Here is a 19,168-nt window from a genome sequence, read left to right on the forward strand (position 1 = left end):
TTGACACGTCCGATCGGTTGCTGAATCACGATAAGCGTTAAGCTGCGCCATCACTGGAGCGATAACTAGAAATCTGTTGCTGATAATCCACATTTCTTGAAAAAATTACTGATATTTGTTGCCAGTTGTTTCTCTAGATTCCTTCACGCTCGCCGGTTACGAGTAACAGAATATGCTGTTTATTATATATTGTTGCTTCTATGAAGATGCACCTTTAGGTTATGGCTACAGTAAGTGCATATTTTAACAGACTGTCGTTCTAACGAATATACCGAAACAATTATACACAGATAGATAATATATAGATTCTTACGAATATATGGGTTATCAATTCTTAAATGTTTTATTCAAACGTTTTATAAACGGCAGTTTGTCAGAACACGCGTTATATCTACAGCATTAGATCAGTGCATGGTGATAATTGAAATTCGCGTGACTAGTGGCGCCAGAAACCTGCTAGAGATCGGGCGACGCGATAAGTCAGCCGGAGGCCAGCGTTCAGCCGACAGAAAAATCCTCGTGCGATATCCCTGCAAAGTAACTGAGCACAGGTTGTCCGAAAATGGTCAAACCTCTTCCAAGAGAAAAGAGGCAGGTCCGTTGTTATACTTCCTTACACGCGTAATTATGACCGTATTTGTCGTCGCGACTGAGATCAGTCTTACCTATCTGCTCACTGATCATACTAACTCGTCTCCTCCTTTCACCTCCACCTCTGATCCCCCTACACCGTATTACAACTCAACAGTTCCCCTATCATTTTTCCACGAGTCTCCACCCCTTTTTCCCTTATATTCATTTCCACCTCCGTTCTAGTTCCTTTTACGGACTTTCTCGTTTCTTTCCTCTTACTCTCGCCATCTTTCTCCCCTCCATACTGCATCTACGCTGACTGCTCCTGACTGTAGCTGGCAATTCACCTTTCTCCAATTTCGTTATTTTTCTATGGTTCTCTACCAATCATAGATAAGATATCGTAGTATTGTTATTTTAAGAAATATTTATGGAATAAGTATGAATAAAGTATATAGTTTGCGCGTAAGATCGCATGTACTTGTACGTATATGAGTACAGTTGAGAACTGCGTGAGTGAGATACATAATGTGTCATGTCGGTTTTCAATGATGGTTTTCCTAACGAACCGCGAAATTAAAGGATTCTCAGAGGCATCGCGGCCGTCGTGCACGATCACTCACCGTTACCACCCGCTCCACGCACAACCGTGAAGAGAAATCGAGCGGGAACCGTACGAAGAATCGGTGTGCGCGCGCAACTGCAGCGTTCTGCTGATCCTTGCGTGCTTCCAGAATTTCTAGCGTTCGGATAACTTAATCACGAGGAGTGTCTCCGGTTTCATGGAAACGCAATCTTCCTAACCTAACACACTTACGTACCTTTATTCTACCAACCTAAGTTATTTATTGAGCCGTTGCGAATCGAAATTCTGTATAAGTCGAAAACTGAATTTTTTAAGGTTTATTAGAATACAAGATACCGTTGATCTAAAGAGGTTAGGAATGATGTATAACAGATCGATACAGGATAAATGTACTAGCAAATATTATTCACATTTCATCTTACTCTGTTTATTTTTTAACCATACACTTGCTATTCATTCGAACCACCATACTCATTGCACCCACGCATCACATCGGCCGTGAATCACATCGATTCCGTGCATTCACACGCACACAGGATCGCGAACCTAACGTACGATATCCGGTGCTCGTCGCGTACATCGACGCTCGTCGTTCTCGCCCTCGTTCGCGGAATGAGACACGGCGAAATTTTAAATTCGCTCTCGCTTTCTCGCCGTCTTCTTCGAAATCCTCACGATGAAAATATTTCCAGTAAACCAAAAAGAACAGCTATCGCTGTACTCGACTGCGTGATAACTTTCAACTAGCTATCGGAGTTTCTCTCGTCCGAAAAAGAAAAGACGAAAAGAGAAAGAAGATAAAAAGATTCGTGAAAAAATAAACTTTTCTGTTTAGCGATACTTCATTTTGCCTCCAGTGGAGGAAAATTTTGAATATTCTATTTTCAATATGAAGAAACGAGTGCGTATACGAACGGATTTTCGTTGCAAAATCACCTTTTCCATTTTGCGTAAACCTGTGCACAAGTCGCGAGAGTACACGATGATTCTTACACGAAAGATAAAATTGACAGTAGACAGATGTACATACGTAGTTCAGGATCAGATCCAAATTACCTTTATTTAAACTATTTAAATTTAACGTATCGCTACTAATAGATAGTACCGTTCTATTTTGACTCTCGAGGTTGTTACATATTTAAAACTTTCATAAACAATGCAAAACATTATTTTAAAGGAAGTGCGTGCAAATTACAACTTGAAAACACAGACTCAATAAATCTCGTAATAATCTACATCACGATAGCGTAAGAGGCGAATGATGTGTATCGTGCGCGCGAATAACGCGTGCCAAATGGAAGGGGCCACGTAACCGGTCGGTGCACGACCAGAAACGATCTCGTAAAGAATACGACGATGCGGTAAGAAAGCGTTGAAACCATTCGTCAAGGGTCTCTCGCGTTTAGTCGAAACTTCGGTCGTCTGTCTCTCTCGATATGACCGAGCGTCATTGTAGAAGGGGCGAAGAGACAGGCAAAACGAAACGACCGCGAGAGGGCGACAAAAAACGATCAAACGAGTAATGTCGCTCGCGTAATTCACTGTTTCGCTCGACGGAGTTCTGCAGGATCTGATGGAGATGAGAATGAGATAGAAAACAACGGTTGTATCACCATATAGTGTTTTAAAATGTTTAATTACGAAAAAGTTATTCAACACATAATTCATAGTTTGCAGATACAATATTAGATGAATCATTCAGACATCATGCGTTTGGAATATTGACCATTTGTGGCTGCATCTACTTGAAAGTGAAAGTGTCATCAAATTTTTGCAATCTTTTCATTGCAAAACTTAAATATGCAGCAGCTACGAACAGTATTTGTACAGATCCTTACTTTCCACTAAAGCGGTTTTTAATCAGATTCTATATTCCATTTTTGCTGTTCAGCAAATTTTTGCAGTCATATGAAAGTACTACTAAATGATGCAAAATTTAATATACTAGAAACTAATTAATTAGAATATATATGTAGATGCTATGATAAAGAAACGTGCCGTACAAGTACTTTTTGTAGCCGCTCTATGTCTCTCTCTCTACAAGATTCATGATATATAAAACAAATGATTGCATATTTTACATGTAGAAGAATTACAGAAGAAGAGTCATCGACCGTTGAATGTTATTCTTTAAGACAGTAGAAATGGCTAACCTCCGTGTCCGTTATTACCTGTGTACTTATTTAAATAATTTTCATAGGTAAATAACATCCTAATTAGCGGCACTAAAGAACATAGAAACTTAACGAAGCGAATAGTCGACCATACAAAATAATCAATATTATGATTATTGCAGCTCCTTATCAAACAATGAGAACATCGTGGTAGAGCAGAACGAGAAAACCACGGACACTATCGAAGTGTAAAGAGCTCTCGAAGACAGAAGAGGTAGAAGTATGGAACGAGACGAAAGAGGGAAGAGCAATACAGGGGAAGTGCAAGGAGCAACAAGAAGATGCGTTTGAAGAGCAAGCGGCCGAAACAGAAGAGGGGTGAGGAAGGAGGCGCGGGTGTTAGGGGAGAGTTGTTCGGTGTGCTGCCACACTCAGAATGGAGTCGAGTGCCAGAGAGTCGGTTGTCCGTGTATTTCAGGCGGCACGGGCCACTGCACTACCCCTACTACTTGTCGTACGTGCTATGTATATCGTACCTTTCATATAATGCACGCACCCGGAGACATGTTTTGTGGGACCCAATGGATAAATGCTCTGGCTTCTAGGCGCCGACACTCTGTTCTGGAATACTCCACAGACACTAACGTATGCCCTCGGAATCCGCTTTTGAGCTTGCTATAAGGAACAAAGAAAAGGAAAAAGGAAGAAAGATGGAGGGAACGAATGCCGTGCTACACCGTAAAACTATTTCCAGCGAAGCGCCGATCATGATAACTGATAAGGTTTGGGGAATGCAGCGGGAGAAGAAAACGACACCGATCTAGGATCTACTTTTCTGTAAGGGGAGATTCTTTTAACGAGGTTTTATATTTATTGTTACGCAATATGGTTGTTGAGGTCTATCAAATATTTCTAAATGAAAATAGAATATACATATTTGATTGCTCAAAAAATTCTATGGCGCAAGTTGAGAAAGATTTAACCATAGAATTAAACTAGACTCTTTGCTATCTACACCTTCATGAATCTATCTCTTCTCGACAAATTTGTCATTTTTCTTGATAATGAATTTCTTTAAGTAGCTTTTACCAAATTCTAGGATATATAATTCATCTATCATCATGTCTTCTGAATAAGTTTTGTAAAGAATTTTGGAAAGACATCATATATATATTCAACACAGTTCGCCATAGTCTCGCTGAAAAAATGTGTAATATTTAGAGAGCACTTGCGACCTCGATCTCAACAATACGTACGTTGATAGATAGTAATTCTATTAAGTTAATACTATTAAGTCGTTAACGTTAACATACCGTTTCATGTATACAGGTTATATATACGTCAACTGTTGGTAGTTGTTACTCGCGAAGGCACCATTAACCCTTTCAGTGGACGCAATAGAGTGGTTACATTTCCGGAATGCCGAGGCTGTCTATCTTACCACGGAATTATTCCCGAATTACTTTCACAATTTATATACATAATAATTCTAATAACAACCTCGTTCCTCTCTCTTCGCTAATAGTAAGTTGAATGTATGCCAAGTTGCAAATAATGAGTCCTTAAAAATATACTAACCTCTTCAGTAATAAAAGCATACATTAATATCTTTCAGAAAAAGGAATGCGATATAATTAGGATCAATTTTCAATTATTCATTTTATATAAAACAATATCTAATCTTGGGAACAAGTTGCAACAGTGTGCACCTTAATTGACGTCATTCTGAGCATACGCACATGAGCAGAGTCAGCCTCGAATTATAAGATAGATAATAAATGTTATAAACACAATTCAGGATTCAAATTGAGTAATTTAATTAACGAAGAACCGGTGGCTGTATTCTGTTAATGATTTCACGAATGCTTCAGGTCTGAATCATCCGAGCTCGTTCGTAGGTCGATCAGAGTGTGAACGCGCGACGATAAATGCAGGCCAATCGCGGTTGAAATTGAGCGATTCAATTAATGAGAAGCTGTGGAAAGAGCAGGAGCAAGGTCTACGAAGAAAAAGCTAACCGGACGGCGGAAGGAATAAATAGCACGGCAAGGAAAGCAAAACGAAGCGATAGAACGCCTGCCAGATGTACAAATCAAACGCGCGATCGGGAATTCTTCGTAATTTCTTGCAAACGCGAAGCCAGTTTCGTGACTCGAAAATTACTCAGACGACGTTGCTTCATGCTCTCTTCCCTGAAATTAAACGCGCCTCGCACGTCATTAACGTTCTCTTGCATAATCAGAATTAATTATCGATTATTTGCCAATTTTAAGCCAAAATCTTGTCTTTAATTATAACATCTGCTCTACGGTAATCGAAATGCACTATTTTATATGATAAATAATCTGTATTTAAAAAGTTTATTAAGTGTCTTTTGAACTTAGAAGTTGTACAATGCCTTCTGTAAAGTAATCTATCCTAACCTCAATCAACTCTTCCACTCTCTGGAGTTGTGCATAAGTAACGCTATACTTTAAAATATTATTAGCCAGTAAAACAATAAATGTATATATTTAGGGTAAAACTGACGCCAATTTTAGCGCATTATATATTCTTTGTAAGAAGATCAGAAGAGAAGTATTTCTGTTGATACATTAGTAAAAGGATTACCAACGTCCACTGGGACTTCAATTACCAACATCTTAATTTCAATCATTAATTACAATCTAAACTATCAAAAACAAGATTCGAACTTTATTATGTGTACCGTAAAAAGGCACCTTGCCACGCCTTTAAAATAATACACAAGAACAAAAGAAAAGTAGGTTAGAAAGTATGAAACGTAAAATGTCTGCATGCGTCAGAACTGACCTAACCTCCAACGCTTGAAGATTAATAACATCTCACTGGAACTTCAATTTTATCAATGTCTTCATTTCAATTAATTTCAATAAATTACAATTCCAGAACTATTAAAATCAAGATTGTAGCGTTTCCATGTTTAGCATAAAGATACCGCAACCCCTGTAGAGGGTCCCCGTCGGGATTCAATCGTGTGTGCCATCACGTCGTGTACGTGCGCAGCGAAAAATTCAAAGACGCGGCACTCGGTCATTCACGCGACGGCACCACGACCGAGTCGAGGCAGAAAAGGAACGCGTCACGCAGGAGGCGGGAAATAGAGAAGTCACGAGCAGACAGAGAAAGAAGAGAGAGGCAGAGGCGCAGTTAGAAAGAGATGTCCCGACGACTCTTGGCCTCCCAGATGCGTAAAAGCGGGGCGCCGACTCGGGATTCCTCATAATTTCTTCCCCGTTGGGACGCAAACCGGCCTCGTCACTCATCGCGCTTTAAAGTCACTGTTAATACATACTCGCCTTCTCCTTTCCTCCGCGCACATCTGTCGCGCCACAGTTAAATAACTCGAATGATCGCGAAGGATTTAGCCGTCACGCGTTCCTCTCTCTTTATAGCGACTGTAAGAGCGCGCGCGCGCACGCACACACACGAGAGACCACGAGTCAAGCGAACCAGGCGCGATGCATCGTCGCTGTGTGCAAAAAGTCGGAAAGACGAACGGATCGTTACTTCTCCTTTCCCCTTCTATGTTTTGTTTGCAGTGTTGGGACCGATATACTCCATCGATACGTATCGATACCAACTTACGAACAAAATTGTTGACTCCGATCCTTTTGACTAATTTTGAACATTAAATGGAATGAACTGAAAAGACATCGAATTTCTTAAGTTTTCATTATTTCGTCAAAAGAGATTGGAGAGTCAGATGATCCAAACTGGGGGAAAGTCACTGAACTGCGTACGTACTTATCTCAAAAGCCTACTCCAGACTGATTGAAGACAGTCCGCAATTTTGTATGTCCATATCTAATTTGTCCATAGACATTGCCTTTTCTATAATCGACCAATATGTACATATATGTAGCTACTTATCTCTGGGTTTTCGGGATCGTTCGCTGGGAGCGTACGTAGATTGTCTGCGGGCAGTTGTCTGTCAGTTCAGACTAGACTAAACTTTACCAATATAATCGTGATAGTCGGATTTGATTACGGTGATAATGTTAATGTTTTACATAAGACACATTGTATATTTATACAATGTTTTTACAAATGTTCGTGTACTTTCGTGAGCTACTGTAAATATCGAATTGTTTGAACATTACGGATATGTATCGTATCAGTCCCATCACTGTTTCTTCGACGTCGAAGCAACAGATGACGATGGACCCATCATATACGCGTCGCAAAATCCATCAACAAATGACTACAGTGGTAACGAAGAATTACCGTGTGAGGTCGGTCAGTAAAAATACCAAAGATATTATTAAGTGACTCAGGGGAGTAAGTGGTATGTGAACCTCCGTTGCAACGATGACCCTACGGTCGCCTGAAATTGATGGAAACAAACGAGCACGGGGTTACCGGCGTGATTACTCTTCTGATGTTATCTTTGCTGCGTTGTATTTTCGGACACGTGCGCCGCCGCTGTTAATTTCCTGTGCGATGAGATTATTATCATTCGTTACACAAACCATCGAGCAACCACCGCGCCCGTTACCATTTTTAGCGTATTATTTCAGAGGCAAAGTAATTAACAGGGCCCGACAATTGTTCGTTACTGGGTTCCGTTACAGACGAATTGTTAGCATGATTAAAGCGACTGCTTAAAGGTATGAAATTGTGTGGTACAAACGGCGTAGAGAAACTGTACGGAAGAATGTATTTTTACAAATAGTACGGTAACATAATTTTTATTTCAAAAAGAATAGTGCGAGTATCGAAGGTTAGAAAATAATAGAAATTTAATATCTGGTACTATAGTAGTATCCGACTAGAGTATTTAACATTTATGGTCGTACTACCAGCCATACTTTTATTCTGCAGATCTTGTTGAAAATATAAATAGAAAGTCGTACATAATAAGAAGAAGAAGAAATAGTACGGGCACGAGTGATGGGATGCAACGAAGAGGTTAAGTTTGATTTATACTGCCATATCCATTCACCGTATCGCTGCACCATGCAATTCTTGTTCGTTTTAAAAAACGATAAGAAAGAAGAAAATCTCTCAACTCTTGATACTCAGATTATAACCTCACCATGAACGGATCGTGAATGTAAATCATTGCCATGGATCGGCGGGAAGGCACGACAAACCATATTGAATCAAGCTTATACACGTCCGTGACTAGAGCATCATTGTAAATCAGGCTTTATCTCCCTACGGTATTGAGTAATCGATTGGACCGCAGAGTATCGTTGCGAATCAAACCTTATTCCATTCGAACGGCAACGATTAATATTCGAATGGATTGAGATCGTACCACAAGCAGACTGTCAGTGTCAATCAGGCTTTGGAGACGGTCAATTGTGTGTCGCCCTATCAAGAACGAATAATTTGCATCGTACCAACGAAGTGGACCTTAACTAATTGTTAGCCTTACAACTCACGATTTCCATTTCTATACCTCATGCATTACAGGTCGCAATTCAAATCTCGTTCCGATCTAATGATGACTCGGTCGCAACTGAAAAATGGCGAATAATGACGGCACTTTCGAAGGGACCAGAGTACTGTTTAGTCAAAAATACAGGTGTCTTGTCCAGTAAAAATTGACCTACAGGAACAAGATATACATTGAAGTAGAGGAAAAGAACATATCGTTATTTGAATTACAGATTCAACGTCTCCAAATTCGATCTTGAACTTTGCACAGAGTAATCAAATTTGTCGTATATAATAAGACAGCATTAGTACGTAATACAATAACGGGGATATGAGAAAATGTCCTCTACTTTAGGTTCAACAAGAGAAAAGCTTATTGCGCCAACGAGGAGGCATTTAAGCACTAATAGAACAAACAACAAAATGAATTACGAGTACAATGAGTCTGTAACGAATAGATGCCCTCGTCAAGCTAACAATGTAAGCACACGATAAATTTAATCGTCTAACACAGTTGTCGCTAATAACGAGTTAAATAGTCTGTTTCTAAACGTAGATCGTTTAAAAATTGTTTCTGACCAAATTTGCTGAATTATTAGGCAAATTAACTTAGCTTCGCTGAAATATTCAACTGACCCGTATAACTTAACCCTAACTCTAGGGTGCAACGTAACAATCGTACGAGGCGGTAAATAGACGAACTCGTCGATGGTATATTATACGCGGAGACGATATATTCCATCGTGCACGCCTACGTGATGTCATGCGCGCGTCAGAAATGCCGACCTTGCGGCTGCAGCTCAAGTCAGTGCACGCGTAATGCGATGCATTTGTATTGGCCAAGCCTTTCGGCCGATCCCACCATCGGTTTGCGCTGATAAGCATACCTACGCCTCGCAAACTTATATGCATGGCTGATCGTATGCCTGGTATGTAGGTATATGTGCGAAGTAACCGTACGAGGAATCGTCATTTCTCGCTGATCGCGAATGTTATTGAATGCGATGTCGGGCGCAGAATGGATGAAATCGAAAGAGATTTTTAAGTTGAGATCTTAAGAATCTTTAAGCCAAGGTCCTTTCACTGATTTCTATCGATATACGATATTTAATTTATTTATGAAGTACGAACCGGCGTTAGTGTAGGTTATGGTTAGACGATCTGAAATGAAAATGGAAGGATACCAAAGATGGCTAAGTAGAGACATTTGAAAAATGGTGGATACTGCCGTTGCATGTTTTTCGCTTTCATAGAGGGAGTACAAGGTGTCCCAGGAGAATGACTATAAAGAATGTAGTAAGCTGTAAATAGTCTTGGTTGCGATTGGCTTTAACTGAACAGGGACATTTAGGTCATTGGTAAATCGCCATATCGACGCAAACAGAATTAATTTTAAGGAAAGAAGAAAATGAGCGAACATCTTCTGCACAATGCTATTATTGTAGCTCTGAATCATAGTTGCGAATCTAACGATGTTTAGAGGAAACAAAATTGAAACGAAACCACCTTTGAACTGAGTGATCTATTTAAATAAGAGCAGAAGATTATGGTGACTATTTTTAGCATGCCAATGTGACTGATCTTTCTAAACATATCTTAAGTTCTGCGGCGCTACGACACACCAGTGGAGATCACTTTTCGCGTTGCCAGTCTGCGACTGTCACAGATAACGTATTAAGTCAGCTTACGACTTTTACGTTTCCGGCGCCAAAAGGATTCTTGTTGCACGTGCTAGACTACATTGGATTAAATAACGTGCGCGGAAATGCGTCGATGACACTGTACGCAGTAGTTTATCGCATACTTGCAAGTGCCAAAGGAGAACGTTCTTAGTTTCACCCATTGTACAGGGTGTCATTAAAATAAAGTTCAGTGTTCCTTAGAATAAAATAATTTTACATAAAACCGGAACAAGAATTCGCTTTAAAACGAATGCGTCGATATCTCTGGATAATTAAAATCTTCAAAATCTTCCAAATCTTTTAAATAATTCGCATATCCATTCACATAATCTCAATTATTGTCTCAGGAACAAAATCAACATCTATGGCGGAAGTAAGCAAAATTTACTTCCAAAATAAATAGATACATTAAATTAGAATCCTTAAAACTCGGTCTTTTTAAATAATTGACTTTTATATAAATTCTCGTTTAAGTAACCGATCGAAACTTCGACGAATTTTTGACGACAGAAACATTTGCAGAAATTTTGTGAAATTTTCGCGTGCGTATTATAGAAGATATTCATCTTGAGGTCTCTTCCTGGGCAGTTTTCACTATGACGAAATGAAAAGTTCGCCACACACGGGCATTGTATTGAATTAACAGTATTGGAAGAATGCCAGGCTTTAAGGCTGACTTAAATCAAATCTGTCCAACGGGTGATCCGCCGTCGGCGGGTGGCTCATTCGTACTGCTGTCAAGCTCACGCTGGCACGTGTCAATTCTCGAGCCAAGAAAACTGACCGATTGAGTCGGTTTTCCACCGTCCACTACTCCCCCGTTTCATTTGTTCAGTGTTCATGCAGGCCACCATATCTCGTCCGAGGGATGCTGATACACGAGCTAAATCGGTGCCTGACTCAGACCAGAAGATCTCACCAAAGTTTATCCAGTTTCATGCGAATCCACAACAAACAACATACTTTGAAGACAACCGAAACTCAGTCGATAATATCATGGGTATTTTTTGATGCATATCATATAGGTTAGTGGAGGAATATGTTTTATTGTTGCTTCACTATGTATACCACATTTTAGTCTATATAAAACTGTTACAATATAGGTTAGTTACTCGTACTATATATATAGGGAATAAAAAATAGGAAACGAAGCAAATCTCTTTATAACAAATCGCGATTCATTAAGATTGTGCAACAATGTACAGCAGGATAAAATATGAGTAATTAGTGAACGTCGTGTTTGATAGACTGTAATAAAAAGAATGGATATTTGCAATTTAAACGGAAAGAACGGAATAGCCTATGAATAAATTCTGCCATACTTTATAATTCCATACCGCTTCAGTATTAATAGACACATTCGACAAATCAAATTATACGACCGCGCTAAACCAATACCCGTTCTATCGAATGAAATAAATATGAGTGCTACCGTACATCATTACTAACCGTTATGAAAACATGGAATTACTCGAATTTCTAGCTGTTAACACCAAAGTGTCTATTAATCAACTGTCAATTTGTACAACGGAAAGAGGAAAAAAGAAAGAGAATATGCAAAAAACACGTGGTAATGACACATAATCGTTCTAGTTGCAGACTCGGGATAAGCTTATTGCTACGTGGCGGATAGATATTGGGTTAATGTGACAACGTTCAGTGGGTAGAACTTTTTTTCCGGCAGTGGAAAAACAACGCCTTGAGGCGTCGGGGAAAATTACTCTGAATTCGTTTCACAGTAGGAAACACCGCGTCTGCGAGATGACAAGAAATCATTGGGCGATCCACAACGGCGGCTATGTAGTGGTAATAGTAGTTTTCCTCCTGTTTCTGTAGTAGGTTCAACGGCGCGAAGGCAGACGCGCTGGGAAACGCGACGATGAATAATACATTCCGCTCCGCGGCCTGAAGAACGTTCATCCAATTGAATTGGAACGGCAATCGATTGCTACCGAGAATTAGAAGAAGCTGCGAGAAATTCCGCCGAAGGATTCGTCTCTGGACGGTTCGCCGCTTTTCTGAACAATCTTTTGACAAATTCTCAATCACGTCTTGGATTATGTAATTTTACTCTGACATTTATAGTTATGGAAAATTATAGGTTTTTCTGTACGAGTATTTGGAATTTAAAGATTTGAAGATTTGATAATTTGAAATATAAAAATTTGACGCTTGATATTTGAGAAATTTGGAAATTTAACATTCGAACGTTTGAAATTGGAAAATGTCAAAGTTTAAAAATTCAGAAATATAAAAATTTGAGAGTTCTAGTTTTAGATACTGCCTAATCTACTTCAAAATTTCTTCGCTTAATTAATATAGAAACATTCCATCCAATATTCTACTATGTTGTGTAAATTTGTATACTACAGAAAATATTGATAATCGTGACAAATAATGGCGCGATATTTTCTCGTATTTTTCCTGATGGAAAAATCGCAGAACGAATTCCAGGCGATCCGTGCACCAGCGCTCAGTCATGTATTAACAAAGTTACGCAGAATTCCACGGGAAAGCACATCGCTGCAGGCTTCGCTCTCAAGGTTCTAAGGAAGCCTGTTTGCTCACAGTTCTGGTGATCTCGTTGCAGATGAAAGATAACTAACAGCCAATCCGAAGCAGCCGCTCATTTGAGTAACATTCAGCAGGTTCCGATAACATGGCTTTGATCATTAAGGCCTACCAAGAAACTATGATTTTGAACGTGATTTAACCATGTGTCATGATTCTACTTCGGAAAACTACAACACGCGACAGAAAACTTGGAAAACATCGTTCGAATGATGCAACGAGTGGAAGTGTTTAAACGATTCCCTTACGGACGATTCTCGGCGTATTTCGTAACGGTCATCTTTACGAAATTCGAAAACCAGAAATCCCATATTACCGACCTAGAATACCACGATGCTTATCGGGCCGTTTGAATAATTCAAAACGGTTCAATTTACACGAGGACACAAGCCACGGGAGATTGAACAAAAATCGCAAAATCTCGAAGCGTCGATATAGTCGAGGTAGGCAAAAAATCGAATTTTTGCAGTCAGATCTGTTGCCTCTCACGTAAGGGTATCGGTAATAAATCACGGGATCCCGTGAATAAAATCTGTAACCGGTTTCACGCGCGCGAGGACGTGAAAAAAATGAGGTAGGATCTGGCGATGATTCCTTTGAACCGCCTTTGAACGGTCTAATAACAACGAATTAACGATGAGGGAGACGCGTCGGTAAATCGTAATCGCAGAATCGCGAGCGCGACAGATCGCTTCCAGATTCCACGGGGTTCCCGTGAGAACCGGACTTATGGAGCACGTGGGAACTATGAAGGCTAGGTTGCGCGCGCCGCTGACTTGGCAGGCGCCAACCGAGCGACGATCGAGAAGCCTCCTTGCGCAGCCTAGTGTCTTCCATCAAACGGGATTCATCTCTGTAAATCATCCATGACGCTCGTATTCGACTCACGTAATACACCCACTTAACGTTCAGGATATAAACTTTCGACTGGGGTTCGCATGCCGGTGCATTTTCACCTTGGCTCGTGGCCGCCGCTTTAAAACCCGCCAGGCACGTACACGGCGTGCACCTACGAATAAAACAACGGGGAACGGCAAATGTCACGGTACAACCGGGAACTGGGGTCCTTCGTGAAAAAATAGGTCGCCGCCATGGAATATGGTTTCTTTCTGTACCTGTGGTTAGAGGATTCGAATTTGGATACTGGATCATTGCGCATGCGTATAAGAGAGATATAACTCATTATATATATATAAAAATTTTATATAATTTTTTAATAATATAATATAATTTTGTATAATTTTATTAAGTAGTGGTTTATTAATACTGGAAATATTGTTTCATTTATCTTATTGGTAGAATTCAAATGTGTTATATCAAGTCATCCAGTGTAATATAGTCTTTCTGACAGCAAAATATCACAGACTGAAACTTGGCTAAGGGATGGTAAGGTCAGAGAATTTAAAAGAAAAGTGGTACACTATTCTGGCAACTATACATGTGATGTACATATTAAAGAAATCAAATTATTTACAAATTAATCTAATACTTCAAGCGAAATAAAAAATCAATAGTTGGAATAATATCATGGTTTCGTCATAGTACAAACAATTTTTAAGCTAACACAGATATACAGAAGATGGAGTAAAATAAAGAATGGCCGTTTAGAAATCGCTGAATTCATCGGCAACGTTCACAGAGTCGAGAAGGTGTAAGTGCCACGAAATGCAGCGAGCGTTGCAATGTAAGCAGGGGACAAAAAGGATAAAAGAAGGATGAAAAAAAGGCGAGACACATCGGACCAAAAGGGGCGAAGGGGAAGGAAGAATGAAAGAGGCAATCGAGAGTGGCTGGTTCACACGATCCAATCGCATCGAGACTTCTCGTCTTGCTTTCGATACTTCCCCTACTCTCCCCCTCCATTTGGAAGTCACGTCGATGGCGATGTATGCTTTGTTTTTTTTCTCCCGTGACTTGTTACAGAAACACGACGAACACCAAGCAGAGAAACGGAAAGCCGGTGAAGCCTTTTTTTCAGAATCCCGATCGTACGATCGGTAAACTGCTCTCGACGGAAAGGATAAAAACGTTACGTTCGAACCGCGTGTAAACGAGTATAAAAGAAAAGGAACGATACACGGGACGATTTCGCTCCTGGTATGGGGTATTCGGAAAGGAATGACGTGACTTTCATGAAGATACCACTTTAAACAAACAAAACCCAAGTATTTGTGTAGCAATGTATCCATGCGTCGATGATTATGGTAATACAGCTGGGAAGGAACAAAGTAGTATGTAGAAATGTAATGGTACCACTTTGTATTCCACTAGGCGAAATCCCCTATAGCGCACCCTGTCACGCTGAAATTTCCACGCTTCGGGAATAATTCGAATCACGCGAAATTATGCAACCATAGATTGCTGCACGTACATCTATTTATTTACGAGCCGGTTTCGTAAAAAGTCTGCGCAGGTTCTACAAATTCGTACTGGTTTAAAAAATTGGAAGGAAAAGAAAAAAGTAAACCGCTTAACGGCATCATGTTTCTACAATAAAATTCCGTCGCAGCGGACGACCGTTTCAACAGCAAACGACGGACTAAAAAAACCGTCCAATACGTAGACAGGCTAATGTAACGGTCTAGTTACCAATATAAACAAACCGCAAGCTAGCGACTCTTTGTGCGTGTGTTCGAACCGCCAGAAGCACGAGCCTTCCAGGAAATTGACAGAATCCTTCGCAGGTGGGAGGACAAAGTGTCACTTACGATACAGTAAACATTACGCCCATTGCTTTTCCGTCGGACTTTTAGCACCTCCTAACCATATGCCACCCTTAGCGCGTTTTCCCTAGAATTCCCTAGCACCGAAATTGTCTATGACCGGTTCAACTCTAAAAGCAATTGAGAAATTCGATTCCTTACAACTTAAATCGTAATTTATCACTAGTCATGTTCTGTTGTGTCAACAATGCTTTGGTTGTCACACATAGAATGTACGCCAAATAATAACACGAAATCATGGTGCATTAAATTGGATTACTGTTTAGCGCCGAGGGACCTCAATTTAAGACATGCGTTTCATATCTTATGCATCCAATCCATTCTATGGTGAAAAAATTAAGGACCTATCTGCATACATAGTTTGTGACTTGTACAATATAATATAAGGAGTATCTGGGAGCAAGCGGAACATCTTAGATCATGTTCACACAGTCGTAGACTAAAATTTAAGAGTTTCCTTGTAACTTATAATTTATAATGAATTTAATAATTATATTTTTATGGTGAAATATTCAAGGAGGAATTTTCAAACTGATTTTTGTCGAAAAAACCTGTCCCTGAGTGATTCAGTAACAGAGACACGAAGAGGAAGAACAAGGGGAAGCTGCAACCTCGCACGCTGGTCGCATGTTAAACTACTTAAGTAAACAAGACCTATTTTTCACACCCATCTGCTGTTAATACAGCGCGTTTCACGATTTCTCGCTCATTCACCACATCCAGACGCGTCCGACGATCACGCAGAGAAAGGCGAAGGCCTTGAGGCAGACTGATAATTGTTGACCAATGTTTGCACCGAAATTACTCATTCACCAAACTTGAATATATTCTCTATACTCACTATATCCATCAGACCTCTCATAATTGATTTCAATAAAAAAATTTTTATGTACATATTGGATCATAAACTTTCATGAATACAAAATTCTGATCGATTAATCAATTAATCGTTTCCTTGACAATTTTAACTAATCATCATCTTTCATATCAAACCAGCAGCTGCCCTAATACATATGAACAGGAATGTACACATCTTCCATAGTCTAATGATATCAGAACCACGATACGTATTATACGTTCCTTTTTACCAATCGAAATCACACAGTAAAAAAATGTAGATTACACCTAGCGACGCTGGTAATTTTTCCGTGCTATAGCAATACTAAATACGAGACGGTCGCCTACATAATAAATGATCATCAATAACTCACACGGGATTAAAGCCTACGATTTACACTGTTTCATTTGGTTACAATGTGCCTCGACACGATCATCCGTGAATATCAGTTCATGCCTGGTCTCGTTGCCGTTGAATATAAAACACGATGACAAAGACGCTGTCCGCAATTTCACCGACCGCATTGCCGACAGACGTCGCTCTCGCGCACTAAGAGCGAATTTTATCCCGGCATTTAGACGAAATTAACACATTCTTTCCTTACACGACCGCGTACGATACTTTCGCATGTATCTGCATACAATGTCAAACAGTTAACCGTCGGCGTCATTGTCGTCTCGACTCGTAATTAGATTCATCTGTTGCTTTACATGTCTATTTACTTGTCATCTCAGCTATACGCATGCTGTAGTGCATGGGCGTGCTCTGTCTGACCCCTAACTAATTATTCAATAATCAAACCTTCGATAAATATAACCTTGTTCTCTGTGACATGAAATGAACAAAAAACTGAGTATGTACTTACATTACTCCCATTTCCTTATTTGAAGACACGATCGATTTCACTCCAAGAGTGAGCTTCCTACATTCAATTTCACTCACCAAACGAAATGAATGTACATATTATATTACATGCGTTGACAAAAATTGTACACGGTCCATACGTACATAAAATGTAACCCCTATGTGCCGCGTATGACTGCGCATGCGTGCGACTCGATGTATCGCGCATGCGCATTATTTTACCCGTCATGTCTCTTCGCAATCGTTTTCATCGATAGACGCGACAAATTTTCACTAGGAAGAAAAAACGTCTGCAATTCATTTTTCTCACACATCTTGCATATATATGTCGGAGATGAAGGAACACCGGAGCCTTCCTTTGGAACTTTGGGAAAATCCCGTAATATTGTAATCTAGATTCTACCATAGCCGTAATTAAACAATTGCCATTCAACCCGATTGTACTTATTTGAGATTTGTGACAGTGAGCTTGGGCTGGAGGCGACAACCAGTCGAGAACGTAGCCGTGGTCAAGGGATGACCGTATGTTTAACAAATACCCTGTTCTCCGGGTAAGATGGTCGCCAGATGTCGATGCGTTTCCGCAGTGCATGTTCAGCTAGCCTGAGGACCCGTTGTAAATCTTAAGATTTAGTTAACTAAAAGTCCTTCAAACAGAAAAACGGTCTTTATCCCAACTACGGGAAGATAGGGGAAACCTACTTTCTCTCGAACGACGCTCCCCATTAGCAACTTTTCCTCAAGGGCGGCTAGCATACTTTTCTAACCATCGACGTGGAAATTGACCATGTAACAGCAACGTCAATTTCCCTCGCCCTCTGAACGAAGGCATCGCTCCACGAATCCGATGATCTCGTGCCCTTGGGCACACCCCGTCATAGTTTTCCTCGGTGGCATCATCGCGACGAAAATGCATTCCTGCTTGTGACTTTACTAACGAAAAAGGAATAACGTCTTCACGATCTGTTAACCAAGAGTCGGACTTAGATTTTGTGAGAGCATACATCTACTATCCCGATTCGTTATTGAGCTATGCCTTCGTTCAGAGGGTGAGGGAAATTGACGTTGCTGTTAATTGGTCAATTTCCACGTCGATGGTTAGAAAAGAATGCTAGCCGCCCTTGAGGAAAAGTTGCTAATGGGGAGCGTCGTTCGAGAGAAAGTAGGTTTTCCCTATCTTCCCGTAGTTGGGACAAAGACTGTTTTTCTGTTTGAAGGACTTTTAATTAACTAAATCTTAAGATTTGCAACGGGTCCTCAGGCTAGCTGAACATGCACTGCGAAAACGCATCGACATCTGGCGACCATCTTACCCGTAGGACAGGGTCTTTGTTAAACAAACGTTCATCCCTTGACCGCGGCTACGTTGGCGACTGGTTGTTGCCCTGAGCCCTAGCTCATTGTCACGAATCCCAAGTAAGTACAATCGGGTTGAATGACAATTGTTTAATTACGGCTATGGTAGAATCTAGATTACAATATTACGGGATTTTCCCAAAGTTCCAAAGGAAGGCTCCGGTGTTCCTTCATCTCCGACATATATATATATCTTCTCCTTTTTCTACTTCATACTTGAAAAATTTCACGCATAGAAAATTCATTCATCTATTGTATGATTGCGAAAACAGACGCCACCAAACATCCTACTGAACGGCACGCACATAACACAAACAAGACAAGTCAAATACCTAGGACTCCACATAGATACACAACTCACATGGAAACAGCATATCAAATCAATAACAGACAAAATACAGACAACAAGGAGACAAATGCACTGGCTAACAAGTCGAAAATCCAAACTAAGCATAGAA

The 19,168-nt window shown here is 40.2% G+C and overlaps 1 protein-coding gene and 1 long non-coding RNA gene across 10 annotated transcripts in view; one reads left to right on the plus strand and one right to left on the minus strand.

The window, feature by feature from the left end:
• Positions 1 to 19,168, minus strand: part of LOC122569423 (dorsal-ventral patterning protein Sog) — a 100,514-nt gene that overhangs the window by 43,755 nt on the left and 37,591 nt on the right. The window lies entirely within an intron of this gene.
• LOC122569452 lies at positions 3,060 to 6,961 on the plus strand. Of its 2 annotated transcripts, XR_006317470.1 has the most exons (4): positions 3,060 to 3,787; positions 3,879 to 4,110; positions 4,603 to 4,797; positions 4,889 to 6,961. It is a non-coding gene; the product is annotated as an uncharacterized LOC122569452 (long non-coding RNA). The 2 variants fall into 2 exon arrangements; XR_006317469.1 differs by having other exon boundaries at positions 3,060 to 4,110.

Source organism: Bombus pyrosoma, linkage group LG7 (genome assembly GCF_014825855.1).
Source record: "Bombus pyrosoma isolate SC7728 linkage group LG7, ASM1482585v1, whole genome shotgun sequence".
Taxonomy (NCBI): domain Eukaryota; kingdom Metazoa; phylum Arthropoda; class Insecta; order Hymenoptera; family Apidae; genus Bombus; species Bombus pyrosoma.